The sequence below is a fragment of the Martes martes genome (assembly GCF_963455335.1).
Source record: "Martes martes genome assembly, chromosome: 1".
Classification (NCBI taxonomy): Eukaryota; Metazoa; Chordata; class Mammalia; order Carnivora; family Mustelidae; genus Martes; species Martes martes.
The window spans coordinates 39,654,229-39,674,148 of NC_137888.1; positions in this window are offsets into that span (position 1 = coordinate 39,654,229).

The window sequence follows — 19,920 nt, forward strand, 5'->3', positions numbered from 1 at the left end:
GAAAAATTTACCTTTTGGTTAAAAGTAGTGATATATATCCAATTATATGTATTTATGTTATGTTATAAAATATATTTATATAAGATATAAATATACATATATTTTGAATACATATAATGAATACATATTCATTTGCTGAGGTCTAAAAAGGGTGGTTTATATGAGCTAAAATGTTCTAACGAGATTGAATTTCTTAATTTATATTATAAAATTATTGCCACAGTGATCAACAATGCAAACTTTAACACAAAATATATATTAACACTCCTCATAGTAGATGTTATAATGTGGTCCATATAAGGAACAAGATATCAATTTTTTTAGGCTGATACCAAATGGTATAATATTTATTGAAATGTATGACCTGATACAAAGTCTTCATCCTCAAAAATATTTCTGAAAGACATAAACTACAGTGGCAAGCAACGTTTTTTAAAATGTTTTATTTGGTTTGTTTTTTCTTAGGAAAACATTAATTTTATACTAATATCAGATATTAGTATATGTCAGGTAGTATGTATATAAATAGGCATTTACTTTTCTTGATATTCATGGGACAAGTGACTGGCGGGCAGTAAGTTGTCAATGCTGAGCTAATTCTAAATCGATCTCCACAGAAAATGGTTATTTGAGAGATAAGTTTAAAAAGAAATTCAAGAAAAAAACAACAACAACAGGATTTGAAGGTCATGGAATTTGCCAAACCTTTCTATTCAAAGAAAGATTGTTCTTTCAGATTCTTTCATTCAAGTTGTAGTGTGGCTAGATACAGATATGTAGTTTATTTGGACCTTTACAACTTGTGTATATATATGTGCATGTGCATATACATTAATACTATAATCAAAAAATAGTTTTATAGTGAAAATTTCTTGTTTTCACAAAGAACTTCCGATATTAAGTATAAGACAACATAGAAAAAGGTATGTTTTACTTTGCTTTTTTATTTTTCCTCTAAAGGAAAATATTTAAAAGCAAGAAATACCTAAGATATGTTCTGCTATGATAGAGAAACTCCATCTCTAGAAGTAAGAACAAAAAATCTGACTGAACAGTACATCTGGGCCCTCAGAGAAACTTTGTTCTGATTATTATTCAGAATCCCTAAATTGCAGAGGAAATGAAAATGGCAGAGGCAAATTTAGCAGTTCAGTAGTTGGGATTAAGGTGCTTTGTTATCAGAATAAAATAGAATATATTGGTTGCCTGGCATATGAAGAATAAAAATGTACACTCATTGGGGTGCCTGGGTGGCTCAGTTAGTTAAGCGTCTGATGTGATTTTAGCTCAGGTCATGGTCTCAGGGTCATGAGATGAAGCCCTGCATGGACTCCATACTGAGCAGAGTCTGCTTGAGATTCTCTCTCTTTCTTCCTTCCCTCTGCCCCTTCCCTCATTCATGCTCATACTCTCTCTCCCTCTCTCTCTCTCTCAAATAAATAAAATCTTCTAAAAAAAATGCTCACTCATTGGTGAAATTTGGCCTTCTGAGTTGAATTAGAAATTGTACAAAGCAGATAAAAATGCACTCTTTGTCCAGTTAGGGTTTCAACCTAAATAACAGCAACTTTGACCTGTATACCCTAGAGCTTTGGAAGTATATGAGTTATAATTCACACAGATATACATTATCTTGTTTTTCAAAACCTCACAAGGTATACCATGAAGTAATTAATTATATTTGCTTATATAAATTCTGTCAAATTATCAGAATAACTCATCAATGTCTTTCTGTTCTATACGCCTAAGACACTGCCTTACCCCAAGAGATGAGCCCTTCATTTGATCATGTGTATGGGGTTTACTACAGTGCCCACAATTAGAAGACACCTATTATTTGTGTTGAGTGAACTGGGTGACTAGGAAAAATCCTGATCACGTTTTTAAGCTATATATTTCCTAGTTTGCGAATGATGATGCAAGTCTGGACTTTCCAGAGGGGGACTAAAGATTTGTACATACTAAGAAATACTAGGAAATTACAGAGAAATTTTATTAAAAATAAAATAGATGCCTGTGTTCCACCCTTAGCATTTGTGAGTTAAGAAGATGGAAGAAGCAAGAAGAAGCATGCATTTTTAACAACAGTCCCACATGATTTTGAGGTCAATTTCAAGGTGATCAAAATGAAATATTTGTGCAAAGGGGTTATACTATACTACTCAACATTTTAATAAAGAACAGAGAAGATGTCAGATATATTCAACTGAAATATGTTGACCTTACCCAATTTTGACATTTTGTGTGTCTTTGAATTGCAGTGAACTTATTCTAAGTTGTTATGTTTAAAACAAGTTTTGATAATTCAGAAAACATAAAGACCTTTGAACAAAATAAAAGACCTGTTTTCTAGGAAGTTTAATACTAAGAACTGTCAGTTGTCCTGTTCTATTAGGTTGGAATCTCAACCTAGTAGAAAGCTGGGAATTGTAAATCAAAAGCCTGAATTGACCAATACCTGCCAGCACCCTATCTTTCAAAAGACTACATACATAAAAAAGCTGGGATACTCAGAATTCCTTCCTACACAGTTTTGTATCCTTCTGTCCTATAGATAATCTACTAATGGGAGCATAGGCATTGCCAAGTTTGCCTTTGAGATTAGTTCAATTTCAGTGGGAAGAAGGCACAGAGAGAAGGTAGAGGAAAGGAACTGCATACAATCACCATTCCTACTGGGTCAGTATTCTCAGATAAGTGGACTGAAAAATATTTCATGTGATCAACTTTATTTTTTATTGCAAACTTAAAACAGGAGAACTGCTAGGATCTGACATTAAAAATTATTCTGGCCTTGGAACGCCCAGATAGCTCAGTTGATTAAGTACCTTTGGCTCAGGTCATGATCTCAGGGGCCTGGCATGGGCCCTGTGCTGGGCTTCCCACTCACTGGGTAATCTGTTTGTCCCTTTTCCTCTCCCTCTGCCTCTCCCCTGCTGCTCATTCTCACTCAAATAAATATATAAAATCTCTAAAAAATTCTGGGGATGCTTGTGTGGTGCAGTAGGTTAAACACCCAACTCTTGGTTTCTGCTCAGGTCTGAGCTCAGGGTCTTGGGATCAGGCTCCACACTCAGCACAGGGTCTGCTTGAGATTCTCTCTCCCTCCCCTCGCCCCCCCTCCCACCATGCACATGTGCATATGCTCTCTCCTTCTCTCTCTCTCTGAAATCTTCTAAAAACATTATTCTGGTCTGAATAAGAATGTCTCCCAAGAATCCAGCTTGGCAAAAGGAGAGAAGAAGTGTTTTATGAGACTGTATTATTTCTAATGAGACCCAAAAACGAAAAGTTTTAGAAAAATATTTCTATCACAATTTGAGTTTTAAAAACAAGGCTGAAACACTTCCAGGTTTACTCCTACACAGGCACAGAAATGATGTCTAAGAAAGGAATGTGATGCACATGGCCAGGAAGGGAAAGTCAGAGGTGGTGGAGATGGCAGAGAAACTGGGCTGATACAGCCTCACGCCTCAGGAAGTACCTTCTGCCCGCAGTCCCCTGGCTGCTTCCACAACTAGAAGCATAACAATAGATTCCATTGCTGTAAGAGTTTAATTGTTTAGTAAAGGCATGATAAACCAAATAGTTTCCATCCTCACATGATGACTATCCAACAAGCCTATCTCTCAATGTGTGTATCTCTGTTGTCATAATTACACCGTTTATGATATATCAGAAACCATATTCTGGTTTATGAATAGCACCTTATCAGCCATACATTTCATCTGCCATTCACCCATAGTTTTTTGGTGACAACCCAATATCTACCTATGGTAATTGCTTGCTGGTAATTTATTTTTAATATCTTTCAGCTGGTTTGGCTGGAATTTTAAAATAGATAATAACAGCATTGAGTCTTACAACAATGTGATTTTTTCCCTCTCTATTAGATACAAAATGACTCCCTTTTGTGAAATAGAGAAACTACGAAAAGAATTTTCTAAGACACTCGAACGTGTTAGAAAAAGGCATTTAACAAGTCATAAGATTTTGAGTGCTGAATCTGTCATCCAGTTGTTTCATGAATGTATGTCTTACCACTTCATCCTTCTAAGTAGAATACCATTTTCATCTATTTTCTCAAGTAAATGAAATATTAAATGACACTAATATTCTAGAAAGTTTTAATCAACAAATTTTAACTCTTACATTTCTTTTAACCATTTTGGTTGTCGTTCTTTTAAAAAAAATTTATTTACTTATTTGACACAGGGAAAGAGAGAGACAGAGAGAGGGCAAAAGCAAGGGGAGCAGCAGAGGGAGAGGGAGAGGCAGGCTCCCTGTTGAGCAGGGAGCCTGATGTGGGACTCAGTCCCAGGACACTGGGACCATGACCTGAACTAAAGGCAGACACTTAACTGACTGAGCCACCCAGGCACCCTTTGGTTGTCTTTCTAATACACAATGGCTAGTGCTAATCAAGAGAAAAAGGTAATAAGATAAAGAGAAATTATTAAACTATTAAGCGGGTTTGTAAGAGGCATCGGGTGTGACACAATATTTTGGAGATCTTTTACGTGTATCGTTAACAAAGATGAAACATACAAGACCAGAAGTTTATGGATCATCTAGGCATATGAAAAGTAGGCAAAATATTAATATATTCAAGCACTTTTGAGACAATGTAAGAAAATAAGTAATGAAAGTAAGAGAGACTGAGTTAAGAATTGAACAGGCATCATCTTTTTTTAATTTATTTTTTTTATAAACATATAATGTATTATTAGACCCAGGGGTACAGGTCTGTGAATTGCCAGGTTTACACACTTCACAGCACTCACCATAACACATACCCTCCCCAATGTCCATAACTCCATCACCCTCTCCCTAACCCCCTCCCCCTGGCAACCCTGTTTGTTTTGTGAGATTAAGAGTCTCTTATGTTTTGTCTCCCTCCCGATCCCATCTTGTTTCATTTATACTTTTCCTACCCCCCAACCCCCCCCCATGTTGAATCCCCACGTCCTCCGATCAGGGAGATCATATGATAGTTCTCTTTCTCCAATTGACTTATTTCCCTAAGCATAATACCCTCTAGTTCCATCCACGTCGTCGCAAATGGCAAGATTTCATTCCTTTTGATGGCTGCATAGTATTCCATTGTGTATATATACCACCTCTTCTTTATCCATTCATCTGTCGACGGACATCTAGGTTCTTTCCATAGTTTGGCTATTGTGAACATTGCTGCTATAAACATTGGGGTGCACGTGCCCCTTCAGATCACTACATTTGTATCTTTATGGAAAATACCCAGTAGTGCAATTGCTGGGTCATAGGGTAGCTCTATTTTCAACTTTTTGGGGAATCTCCATGCTGTTTTCCAGAGTGGTTGCACCAGCTTGCATTCCCACCAGCAGTGTAGGAGGGTTCCCCTTTCTCTGCATCCTCGCCAGCATCTGTCATTTCCTGACTTGTTAATTTTAGCCATTCTGACTGGTGTGAGGTGGTATCTCATTGTGGTTTTGATTTGTATTTCCCTGATGCCGAGTGATGTGGAGCACTTTTTCATGTGTCTATAGGCCATCTGGATGTCTCCTTTGCAGAAATGTCTGTTCATGTCCTCTGCCCTTTTCTTGGTTGGATTATTTTTTTTTTAAAGATTTTATTTATTTATTTGACAGAGAGAGATCACAAGTAGACAGAGAGGCAGGCAGAGAGAGAGAGAGAGGGAAGCAGGCTCCCTGCCGAGCAGAGAGCCCGATGCGGGACTCGATCCCAGGACCCTGGGATCATGACCTGAGCCGAAGGCAGCGGCTTAACCCACTGAGCCACCCAGGCACCCTCTTGGTTGGATTATTTGTTGGGTGTTGAGTTTGATAAGTTCTTTATAGATTTTGGATACTAGCTCTTTATCTGATATGTCATTTGCAAATGTCTTCTCTCATTCTGTCAGTTGTCTTTTGGTTTTGTTAACTGTTTTCTTTGCTGTGCAAAAGCTTTTGATCTTGATTAAGCCCCAATAGTTCATTTTTGCCCTTGCTTCCCTTGCCTTTGGCGATGTTCCTAGGAAGAAGTTGCTGTGGCTGAGTTCGAAGAGGTTGCTGCCTGTGTTCTCCTCAAGGATTTTGATGGATTCCTTTCTCACATTGAGGTCCTTTATCCATTTTGAGTCTGTTTTCATGTGTGGTGTAAGGAAATGGTCCAGTTTCATTTTTCTGCATGTGGCTGTCCAGTTTTCCCAAGACCATTTGTTGAAGAGACTGTCTTCATTCCATTGGACATTCTTTCCTGCTTTGTCGAAGATTAGTTGACCATAGAGTTGAGGGTCTATTTCTGGGCTCTCTATTCTGTTCCATTGATCTATGTGTCTGTTTTTGTTCCAGTACCATACTGTCTTGATGATGACAGCTTTGTAATAGAGCTTGAAGTCCAGAATTGTGATGCCACCAACTTTGGCTTTCTTTTTCCATATTCCTCTGGCTATTCGAGGTCTTTTCTGGTTCCATACAAATTTTGGGATTATTTGTTCCATTTCTTTGAAAAAAAATTGATGGTACTTTGATTGGGATCACATTAAATGTGAAGATTGCTTTAGGTAGCACAGACATTTTCACAATATTTGTTCTTCCAATCCATGAGCATGGAACATTTTTCCATTTCTTTGTGTCTTCCTCAATTTCTTTCATGAGTACTTTATAGTTTTGTGAGTACAGATTCTTTGCCTCTTTGGTTAGGTTTATTCCTAGGTATCTTATTGTTTGGGGTGCAATTGTAAATGGGATTGACTCCTTAATTTCTCTTTCTTCTGTCTTGTTGGTGTAAAGAAATGCAACTGATTTCTGTGCATTGATTTTATAGCCTGACACTTTACTGAATTCCAGACAGCATCATCTTTAACATCTCCCTTTTAAACAAATTTTATTCTCGTGATCAGTACATTAATATTTTTAGTTAAGACCTCTCTTCTGATCTCAAAATATATGTGTAATTGTCTGCTAACTTCTCCACATAGGAGTCACAGAGGCACTTTAAATTACACAGACACATTTAAACCAGTCATCTTCTCCCTCCTCCAGAGAGTTCCAAATAAGTTTGAAAAACTTTTTTTAGGGTGATCATCCCTCATCCATTTGATTAGTCCATTCCTTTTGCAACATCCTTTTATTGTACTTTCTGCAATACATATTTATAATTTAAAAAATCTGTCTTCCCTGCAAGACTATGAGCTCTTAAAGTAAGACATGGGTCTAAAATGTTCACCACTGTTTTCCAAACACAGTGAAATGTCTACCTCATGGTATGTATTTATTAAATTGAATTAAATTAATTTGAATGAAAAGCATTTACTTGAAAGTAGGGTGAAGAGTATTTTTCTCTATAAGATAAGTCCATGATTTAAATAAAGCACAAGAAGTATAATGAAGGATAATAAAATAAGAAATGGGAATATAACCCAAGAAGAAAAAGGAAAAGTTGACAAGAAGAAAATCCCAATGTATATTCCATATGCTGAGTTTACCAAAAAAACCAGACACCCATTTTAGCAATCGTCATTATAGCATTTCAGCATTATTTTCAAACTTGCCAATGACATTGGTATTTATGTTATAATTCAATATTTTAAAATTACGAAAATTTATATATAAGCACAATGTTTAAAGCACATGCAAAAAATCCATTTCAACACTTAGAGAATATACCATGATTTTGTTGTTATCATTTGAGGATGAATTTTCAAAAAGACGTGAAATGTAATTTAACTTTAATTGTATTTTGTTGATTTTTACAATGAAGTAATTATTTCCCTGTCTGGTAAAATGTACATAGTTCTGCATCTCACTTTAGCAATTAATACCATGTAATTGTCATGATAATGTTCAGGGCACTTATCTTAAAGAGTATTTCCAAGATGTTTATTACATAATAATCTTTATATAAATTTGAATCCCTAGACTTCTGTCTTTCATAGTTTGATTTTAGTTTGTGTGAGGGCTGCAAAATAATGTGTAAAAGTTGAACAATCTTTTTGAAGAAAGTATTGACTTATTATTTATAACCAAATTTAAATAGTAGATAAGAGTCAGCTGCCTTATAAATTAAAAAAACAACTAGGAATCTGTAGAAAATTAGTAAACATACAATCTAATCATCATTAAGTTTCTTTTCAAAATACATTTGGGTCTATTTGCCTCATTGCTCAAATTTATTAAAATTTTATAAGAGAATTATTAGTAATTTATCTTTCATGTAAACACTAATATTTTTGTGAAACATGAATATTTGTTTCTGGGATAGTCTGAGATTCCTCTATACTTTAGACAATGAATGGTATTTTTTTGACTTGGTAGTTAGGAAAGAAACCTTATATTGCAATAAATACTTATACCAAGAAACAACATATGCCTCAAGGATAAGTTAATTGTATGAAAGAATTACTCTTTGACCTTCTTAATGACATAAGGAAAAAAATAAGACAATCAAAATTATTTTTCAGGTTAATGTTTTGCACTGGTGTTTTTCCATTACTTCTTCAAGCATATTTCTTTTGCCATTGAGATTGATTCCAAGTTTCTTTCTACCTCTCTTAAGGATTTTATATTGTTTGGCTTTGTATTTTGTATTCTATTATAGAGAATTTAAACAAGTGTAGAGTATATTAGATAGCATAACAAATTCCTTGTTTCCTTCCCCCCAATACAAAAATTTTCTTTGTTTACAGTTCTTGTTCATCTATGATCCCTCCTACTTTCTACTCCCTAACATGGCAACAATGGTGATGATGATGATGATTATAGTGATGGGGGGGGGGGCGGGACTAGCATTTATACCCATTGAAATACAGAAATCTTATACATACAAATACAATTTTGAAAAATGGATGCCCCCACAAAGGACATAGGTTTATCATATTTCTGTCTTCCCAGAAATTTCCCATGTCCCTTCCCAGTCAATCTAGCCATCAGAAGCAAAAGCTCTTTGAATTTTTTCAAATTAGATTGCTATTATATATTCTAGGACTTCACATAAGTGGAATTATACATTATGTGTTCTTTTGTTTATGGCTTTTTTCTCTAGCATTTTTTCTGTGAGATGCATCGAAGTTGATGTGTATATTGCTAGTTCATTCTTTGTCATTGCTGAGTAGTAGCCCATTTTATAAATACACAAAAATGTATTAATTCCTTCCTTTATTAATGGCTATTTGAGTTGTTTCCAGTTTTCAGCTGTGTATCAAACTGCTATGAACATTTTTGAACAAGTCTCATTGTGGACATACGTTTTTATTTTTCTTTGATAGATAATTAAAAATGGAATTATTAGGTCAAAAGTAGTTGTGTACTTACTTAACTTATTATGAAAGTACCTAGTCTTTTTCTGAAGTTATTATGTCATTTTATTTGTAATGCATGAGTACTGTTTCTCCACATTTTCACCAACATTTAGTGTGGTTAGTCTTTTTTCTTTTAGCCATTTTGATAGGTATGTAGTGGTATTTCATTGTGATCTTAGTTTGCATTTTTCTCCTGCTTTTTAGCCATTTTTATCTTCCTTTGGGAAGTATCTGTTCAAATATTTGCCCATTTTTATTTGTACTTTTTTACTACCCTATCATTGAGCTAAAGAATTTATTTATATATATATATAAAATATCTATATCTATAGCTATATCTAGTGGATACATGTCCTTTGTCAGATATGTTTTGCAAATGTTTTCTTTCATTTTTCTCTTAATGGTATCTTTTAACAATCAGTCATATAACTTAAGGAAGTTGCTTTCTGTTTTTGTTTTTTTTTTTTAATTTTTCTCTGTCCCGTTTAAGAAATCTTTATCAAATTGAAAAACAAAAAAAATTCCTGTTTCCCCCTAAAAGCTTTCGAATATTTGCTTTTATAATTTGTTTTCATTTTTCAATTGTTTCCTTCTTATATATAGAAATACACTTGATTTTAGAGACACCTGGGTGGCTCAGTTGGTTAAGCAGCTGCCTTTGGCTCAGGTCATGATCCCAGCGTCCTGGGATAGAGTCCCACATTGGGCTCCTTGCTTGGCGGGGAGCCTGCTTCTCCCTCTGCCTCTGCCTGCCACTTTGTCTGCCTGTGCTCGCTCATGCACTTTCTCTCTCTCTCTCTCTCTGACAAATTTTAAAAAAAAAACTAAAATAAAAAAAATTTAGAAATACACTTGATTTTATATATTCATCTTGTATCTTGAGACCTTGCTAAATACTTATTCTAAAAATTGCTGGTAGTTCATTTTTTGATTACCACATAAACAATCTTATCATAGGTGACAGAGGCAATTTTATATTTTCTTTCAAGTCTCTATGTTCTTTATAAATATGAGCAATATTTAATGTTACACTGTACTTACAGAAAATATTTGATCACAATTATAAACAAATGTAAATCTATACAAATTTTGGGAGCTATCCTGGAGCTATCTATAGAATTCTAGTATTCCAACTTTGTCCAATAATTCCTTTGAAGCATTATATGCACCTTAAGTAGTAAATAATAGTGAAAGATTAATTGAATAATGTTATTTGCACATGATTAAAAAATCAAAGTTTTTTTTAATTCAGTCTATCAGGCCATCATTTTGGACATAAAGTTCAGATTACCATTTTATTTTTAGGAATGTAATCATTTATTTAGGAATTTACTTCAGCACTTTATTCTTTTTTTTTAATATGACTTTAATTTTTATAGCAGGTTAGGGTTCACAGCAAAATTGAGGGAAGTTACAGAGATTTCCCATAAAATTTTATCCCCCTCTCCCACATGCAGAGCCTCTCCCATTATCAACACTTATCAGAGTGGCACATGTGTTGTAATTCATAGACCTACATTGACATATCATAATCACCCATAGTCCATAGTTCTTGTTTTCTACAGATACAGCTTCTGTGGGAATAAAGAATTTAGGAATCTTAAATCTTAGGAATCCAAAATTCCAATTGTGTCAAAGTTGAGAAACTCTGCTGTAATGAAAGTTATCCAAAGGCTTAAGGAGATCACAATGTTAGGCACTGAATTTTTCATGGAAGGCCTATTCACCCATTCATTAAGTCTGTGCCCTCAAAGGGTCCAGAAGAAACTCTCCCTGCTCCTTACAATGGTGAGAAATACATTTGTGAGGGAAACCCCAGTGTCCTGGAAAAGCTCCTATTATCAAAATACTCTCCCTGAATTCAGGTAGGATGATGAGATTCCAGAATGACAGAAACTTAGTGGTGACATTTAACTGCCAAAAAAGATGAACATGGTTATCATAAGGAGCACCGGAATTAAGGACATACTTTGACCTGCATAAATCTTTAGCTTTGACCAATTGATCATAACGCCTCTAGAACTGGAATAGATGGACAATTGCTAAAATCTCATATAATTTATATAGAGAGAAAAGGTCTAGATCTGGTGAACAGACTTGTATCACCACACTAGAAAGTCACAGCCCTTCCACAATTCCCACAGACTTCAGCAGTTTACATACCTAGAGACCTTTAAATGAGAGGGAGCCAAGGTCTGCTTGAAGATATCCCACTACAATGCCAAAAATTTGTACTGTAAAGCTTCTTTTGTGACACTCCCAACATCACTGGGGTAGCTGCTCATTAGAGAGGTGGAATAATCTACATTTTCAGCTTACTGGTCATGGGTTCTGAACTGACACTAATTCCTGGGGACTGAAAACACTACTGTGGTCCAATAGTCAAAATAAGGACTGACAGAGGTGATCAATGGAGTTTTGGTTTCAGTAAACCCAGTGTGTCCTTAAAACCATCACATGGTTAGCGCCTCTGACTCAGAATGCAAAATTGGAATAGATATACTCAGTTCTTGATAGAATTCCCATGTTGGTTTCCTGACCAACGCAAGAAGGGCTATTTTGGTATGAAAAGTCCAGTGGATACCAGCAGAACTGCCTCTAGCTAACAAACATTTAACCAATAGCCATACTACATTTCTTAAGGGATTTCAATCATCAATGTCCCTCTCAAGGACTAAAGCAAGGTGATGCACAGAGAGCAATCTGTATCACACATATGCTTAGATTTCTCTGAACCCAAACCTTCTCAAGGAGGATACCTAAGAAGTGAAATTCTGTTGTTTCCTGTTTTCTCAAAGCAGCACTTTTGATAAGTATAGTGGCTGAAACATCATACCTATGTTTATTTCCAAAGCCCACCTGATCAGAGATGTCAGAACACCAAACTATAGGGCCCAGTAGCCATGACTGACAAACCTAAGCCAATCCTTTCCTATCTGATTAAAATTATTTTCCTCAGTCAATGTATATAACCCCTCCCCAAATCACCCATAGTTTTCCCCTTAGAGTTAATTAGACTAAATGTCATTCAGCCTCTAATTTCCGTCTAACTTCATTTGCATGCCTTGTGGATAGCAATGAAGTGGGGAAGAAGCCCCACTCCCCCAGTGGAAGTGGAGCATGGAGTTGAACTTCAGTTCTTCTTTTAGTTCCATTCAATCAATGTTCCAATGTTCTTTACTTACTTCCTGGAAAAACTCACATTCCACTTAGAATTTTAATTTGTGTGTGTGTGTGTGCGCGCGTGTGTGTGTGTGAAAAGCTATACATGATTCGTTCTTGTTTAATTGAATACGCTTTCTAAGTGTGAGCATGTTCCCTTCCTTATTTTTAAAATTGTCTGTGTTTGCCCTCCTTGTTTCAGGATGACACTTACCATAGATGTTAAAGTTACTGGTTTCCCTCTTAGTATTGCTTTGGACTCATAAATTTTGATATGTACTATTGCCCTTGTCATTTATTTACATTTTTGGTTATATTTCTATGATAGGTCTTTATCTCATTTGTTACCTATTTGTTGTTGTATTTTTACATCTCTAGAGTAATTTGTCTTTTCTTCATCTTCCTCCTTCCTAATGTTAGGGCCTATTCTTGATCAGTTTCCAGAGGTTTTTCTGTCCGATACTCTTGAAAGAATCCATTCTTATAGTCATAAATTCTACCAGGGTGAAGGGCAGTTATTTTGTTGTTATGTGGTGTTTACAATTCTGTTTCATGAGTTCTCCATCTAGATTAATTTCTTATTTGGTTGATTTTGCTCCTTTTTTGTTTCTAATCCTGAGTTGAAATCATTTAGTTTATGTTTCCATTTTTTATGGAATTATAAAATAAGGTTAAGACTTGATCTCTGATTCAAGCGAAATAAAAGTTTTCTAAATATATTGTCATTATGGTTGTAAGTTTTCACTTCACAAAAAAATTGTAAAATTTATTATAATTCCTCAAACAGATTTTATATTCTTTATTTCCGAAGAGAGCTTCAATTTTTTTAAATGCATGATTTCTTTCAATATCACTTTTAAAGGAATAGAGGACTGAGAAGTCATTTTACTAAAGGTCATAAAGCTACCTTATGCCAAATCTTTGAATTCCTAGGTCTTTTTTTTTTTTTTTTTTAGATTTTTCTTTATTTATTTTATTTTGAGAGACAGTGTGAGTGAGCAAGAGAACAGGAGCAGTGTGGAGAGGGAGAACCGGGCTCAATCCCAGGACCCTGGGATCATGACCTGAGCTGAAGGCAGATGCTTAACTGACTGAGCCACCCAGACGCCCTGAATTCCTGGGCCTTTGTATTTTTCACTCAACTGCAGAGTATTTTACTATTTCTTATATCATGTAATCTTAACAGTGAGGTTCTGCCTACCTTTCAATTTCCCAGTTAAATATCTATTTTATGAATATTATCTTCTATAATATCAATATTACAACTATCTCCCATGAGATCAATGTTGAATTGATAGTTTCAAAAAGATATCTTCCCCCACGACTATAAACATACATGTTCACTCATAGTAGATTCATATCAAGAACACAAGGCTTTGTCAAAAATAATTCGATTTGCTTAAAACAAACAGCAAACAACCTCCTCTCAGATTTTATTTTCTCTTGGATGTTTCCAGAGTACTGATTATCGACATAGATCCTCTATTGAATCCCAAGATGATTAGTTTTATTGGTTCCCAAGTGTAAACAGAATAAAATAATAGCTAAAGCATTAATCTTTGGAGTCTCAAAAAATTGTCCTTTATCTAATGCTGCAAAAATTCATCCAGTGTCGTAGAACTGTAAATATTATGTTGCTTTCTTTTATATAAGGGAAAACTTCTATACAAATTTCTGTTTGGTATTTATCCAAATCAGAGTTAAACTGCTCATTGTTGCTGTTGTTCATATACTCTTTTCTAATAAATGCAACTACAGAAAGCACATAGAAAATATGGCTGTTCTCCCTCAGTTATTGTTATCAGTATGAGGAAGTGAGCTCTCTGGAGAGAACCAGGCAATCCAGTCCCAAGTTACAGAGACAGCTTTTTGAACAAAGAAAAAGCCAGTCATGAGATTAGAATAGAGAATCACTAAACAATCCCTCCTGTCTCCAAATCTACTCAGGTCCAGTAAAGAGGCTTTTTATCTGTGGCGAAGAGAAGAATCTCCTACACAACTAATCATGTTACATTACAATCACCTATTCACGTCCTAGACAACTTGGTCCAGAAGCATTTTATTTGTCATTCACAAATGCAGAGGCAAGTGCTCATGACCTGAGAGGAGTGGAGACTGCAAAGTGGTCAGACACAGAAGGATGGATGCCAGGGTCTCCTGGAGCAACTTGACTCCAGCAGACAGACTGCCACGCGTCAGAGAGAAACAGGAGGAAGAGTGGGGGGAGAAAACACACTGGACTTCTTCAACACTTTTGCCAAGGGCTCATGACATGTTTTCAACTACAGCTATAGAATACAGTCACCTGGGAAGATTTTAAAAACACCACCATTGCCTGTGTCCCATCTCACAGAACAATTAAATCTGGATCTTTAGAAGTGAGGCCCAGGGCCACCTGGGTGGTTCAAGTGGTTAAGCCGCTGCCTTCAGCTCAGGTCATGATCCCAGGTCCTGGGATGGAGCCCTGCATCAGGCTCCTTGCTCAGCGGGGAGCCTGCTTCTCCCTCTCCCTCTGTCTGCCACTCCCCGTGCTTGAGATCTCTCTCTGTCAAATAAATAAATAAAAATCTTTAGAAGTGAGGCCCAATAATTGTGTTTTCAAAAACTTCTTGGTGAACCTAAAGAACAGCCTGACTATGAACTCCTGGACTCAGTTCTTGTCATGTTACCCTTGGAGATTTGTCCTTGGCAGATTAAGTATAACAAATCACAGTTACCACTAGAAAATTTGAAGAATTGTGTCTCCCCATCTCTCTAGACTACGATTGGCTTGTCTCTCAGAGAAGCAAACTTTGACCTGGACCTATAGGTTTTAGGCTTTCCTAACTATTCTAAGAGTCTTGCTTTTCTCTTTCAGTATTTCATTTGATTATGCAGGACTACATTTAAAATATATAGTGGATCCCTTAAAATACATAGTGGATCCATTTTGGTTGTTTTGTTTTGGTTTGGTTTTGTTTTTGTTTTTTTAACCTTCCAGCTTCCTGATTATATTTTCTAGAATCAAAACTAATAATAAAGGATACCACTATACCCTCCAATTTATGAGTTAACCAACTTACGAACCAATATTAAACATTACATGGCAGACAACATACAATGAGACGTCAAGTTTGGTTTGAGATAACAGTGGAAATCCAACCAGACAACTATAGGCCAGTATCCAAGGAATTTGAAAAAGTCTAAGATTAAAAATTCTCCAAGTTGATGTCTGGTAGGAAGGAAATAAGATAGAAAGATGAGCTATTATACCAGTAGAACACAAGGAGCATAAAAAAATGATGGGGGGTTTAGGAGTGTGACATTTGTATGTATATATAAGAGAAGCCAAGGTAACAGGGCTACATAAGACAAGGACTGGGTCCCAGGAATTAGTTCTAAAAGAGAAGAATTACTAAAACAGGCCTTCAAAGTAGGCAAAGACATAGATTTGGGGCGGAGCAGCATGTTAATCAAGAAAATGGATTGTCTGTAATGGAGGAATCCAAAATTAGAATAAAATCCAGAGGATTGAAGAATTCCACTAAAAACACAGCTTTGACCTTTTTGTAGCTTTGGCCATCTTCTTTTATTACCTGGAACATTTCTCTAAGTCCATTCCTTCCTTGCAGATAAAAAGACCAAAAAAACAAATAAAAAACTTTCAAAAAATTGCTAACAAGTTTGAAATTCCATAAGCTATTGCCCCACTCAGGGCTCCAAGGCATTAAAGACATCTTGGTTGCTGTGGTTCTTTTTTCTGTACTCAGGGTCCATAGGGAGTTCATCTTCAGGCTTTATTATCTCTAAGGAAAAAAAATGCTTTACAGGCTTGGTCTTTAGTGTCTAACTTAATCATAGATCTGTCTGTATCTTGGAGTAAACATATAAAGAATATTTCAGATGGAAGAAGAATTTGCTATCATCTTCTTTTGCTTAAACTAAAAAAAAAAAAAAATCAGACATGTGGGAGGCTCTTCCATTATGAAAACAAATCCTACGGTTTGCCTATCAGTCACACTTGGTGATCAGAGGTATATGCAGAACATTCTGTCCTTCAAGCTCAAATGGCCTATTTCAATTTGTATAGATCTACTTTGTGTGCAAAATTAGCATCCACTCCTCACAGGCACACAGAACTTTTTCTTAAAATATGAGAATAAAATGTCAGGAATCTAGCTGTATTGCAAATTTTTAAAACTTCATCTTACATGATGTCTCAACATCCCCACAAGCAGGCTGGGAGCAACCCCCCATCCCCTACCCAGGTGACCAGGGACAGCAAAGTGATAAGGCTTGACCTTGCCACAAGTTCCCTTTCTTGCTCTCCCCTGTGTCCTAGACACACTCAGATACACCAATAAAACCCCCTCATGCATTTTGCTTTCATGCTCCACCCTGACCCCTACAACAGCACTTGTCCATGGGTCCCCATTTCTTTTGGACTCCCTGATATTCCTCCCAGATGGTCCCCATATGGTGTGCTGCATCTCCCTCTTCCAGGACCAATGAGTATAATTAATCTCTTTCACTTTCATAGCTTCTCCCTGGTGTTATTTCATGTCTGCACCAGACTGATCATCAAACAATCCTGTGTTGAAGTAACATAATCATTCCTTACAATGTACCTCCCCACTCCTCAGCTTGATCAGGGAGCTGAGTCCATCTGGTGAACACCCCTTCCCCTTATCCCTTTCCCACCAGTTATCTCCATTTGCCTACTGTTATTGCACGGTTTCCAGTTTCAAGAGATGAGAGAAAGTAACAGGGGCCACACACATCAACATGGCTCTCAGTCCATCTCCAGAATCTGTTTTGCCCTATATAACATGACTCTGTCCTGCATAATTACTGTAAGTTATCATACTAAAAGAACCTCTCATTTCTCCATTATAAGTTAAATTTAAAACAAGCCCCTGGGGCACCTGGGTGGCTCAGTGGGTTAAAGCCTCTGCCTTCGGCTCAGGTCATGATCCCAGGGTCCTGGGATCGAGCCCCGCATCAGGCTCTCTGCTCTGCAGGGAGCCTGCTTCCCTTCCTCTCTCTCTGCCTGACTCTCTGCCTGCTTGTGATCTCTGTCTGTCAAATAAATAAAATCTTTAAAAAAAAAAAAAAAAAAAAAAAAAAGAAAGAAAAAAAAAAAAAAAAAATAAAACAAGCCCCTACTTTTATCCTAACTTGGTTAATGCTCAGGCCTGGAAAGCAAAATAAAAACCCTGGCCTGCCACACAAGATACAGGATCACTCATTTACACATTTATTTTTGTTAGAACACAATAAACAGTGAAGTAGTCTCAATTTGCCTCATGTCATAAATTGTAATAGTGCACATTCCAAGGAGTCAAGTAAACATAGATACATAGTAAACAACTTCAGATTTTAATACTTTAGTAGCTAAATTGTATTTTTCTCCTATTACTAAAATATAATGTTTAGGCAGAAATTATTTCCATCATTTTGATATATTGACATTCCGAGCTCTTTAACAAAACGCCTTGTGCTCTGAACTCATGTTTTCATCAAAAATGAAAGCACAAATATAACAATATAAGAGCAAATCTTGGGGCAGATTTAGATGTGAAGAGTTGCTTAATAGCACATCAAAAGTTCAGTGCTAATACATACTGCTTCCTTCTATGAGAAAATAAGGGGGGAAACAATAAATAATATTTTATTTTTTTAAATGAAAGACATACAGAAGTAAAAATGAGCTAGAAGTTCATTTTACAAGTACCCATTTTGGGAGGCACTATTTTCCAGCTGTAAGTTGTTCAAATAAAATTTCGTCAAGACTGGGTATGTTTTTTAAATCATTCACACAAGAGCAGTTGGCTCCATAGCTCAGGGGTTAGAGCACTGGTCTTGTAAATCATTCACACAAGAAAAAGAATATACTTGTATTAACAATTCTAACTTTGGGACACCTAGGTGGCTTAGTTGGTTAAGCATCTGCCTTTGGCTGGAGTCATGATCCCAGGGTCCTGGGATCTAGTTCCACACTAAGCTCCTTGATTAACAGGGAGCTTGCTTCTCCCTCTGCCTGCCTCTCCCCCTCACCCCTACTTGTGTGCTCTCTCTCTCTCTGACAAGTAAACAAATAAAATCTTAAAAAAAAAAAAATCCTAACTTCTAAGGCATTAATTCCTTACTTTAAACGATTGTGTCTTTTCAAGTACTTTGAGATAAACCATTAATAAAGATTTTTAGCAGCCGTATTTTATAGCCTTTATTTACTCTAATAAACTAGATGAACTCATTCATTCAACAAATATTTATAAATCATCTATGTGCCAGGGATTATCCTTTATCTAACACTTTAATGATGTATTATCGGGCTTCAAGATGCTGACTGGGGCTAACCCAAATAATCATAGGTCAATAGATAAAAATGCAAATTTTCAGTCAATAATTTAATATGAGATGAAAGACCATGCATTTGTGCTGCTCCGTTAGCGTTCCCTAGGTAGCCGAGTCTGCAGGGCTCAATCAGGTAGACCCCAAAATTTCCGTATAGCGGGTCAGAGCAACTGTTCCTATTGATCATAGTGCAGAGCTACATACAGACTCTTTATTTCAATGGATTTCTTCTTTCAAACCACACATTTGGGGTGGAAAAGAGAGAGTGTTTGATATACCTACTTCAAGTCACTTTTCCCACCCCCCCGTAAAAGTGCAAAACTTTGAAAAGTGTACCTCTGTGATCTTTTCCTTTTCTCTTATTCTATAGCTGTCCACATTCCTTCCTGATGACACATTACTTCTCTAGATTACTTAATATCTCATTTGGGTCCTCATCTTAGGAATCATTCTGTTTTCATAAGATGACTTTGTCAATTGCTATTCTGATCTATGATGGGTTTATTTTATAAATGTCTCAGATACTTTTTTGAGAGATAAAGTGATTCATAGTAAGGTATATTTCCTTTATTTTCTGCTCTGAGGAACCACCTACAAGCCCTATTTTATAAATGTGGTTGCTGAAAATCAGAGGGATTATTATAGGACTACCTCGTCGGTGTTCGTAAACTGAAGTGGAATTAGACTCAAATTATTCTTATCTTGAGTTTAATTACTTCTCTTTACTTCTTCATGTTTCTTCCACATTATGGAAGATATGTGAAATCCCATAGAACAAATGATATCTAGAGATGAGAAGGAACACAAAACAGAAGGGCAAAATGAGAGCTCACTGCTAGCAGCCAGAGCCATCCCAGGCCAGCTCACCTACTGATGAGGAGTAAGAGATCAAAGACCTCCTACCTTGTTTAGCCTGCAGGCTGATCAAATTTCCCCACAACAGAGCCTGTATTTCTTTTCAGTCATAGTGGTTATTTTAATTCAACCTCTGCAGGGGCATTGGGCAGTCGCCAATCTTCAAGGTATTGAAGGCTTTAGAAACCTGAGAAATTCCATTGCCAGTTTAGATGGTTTGGCAAGTTCTGAGAACTGGCTTTCTCCTGACAATTTACCAATCATGAAACTAACAGCACACCTTATGCTGG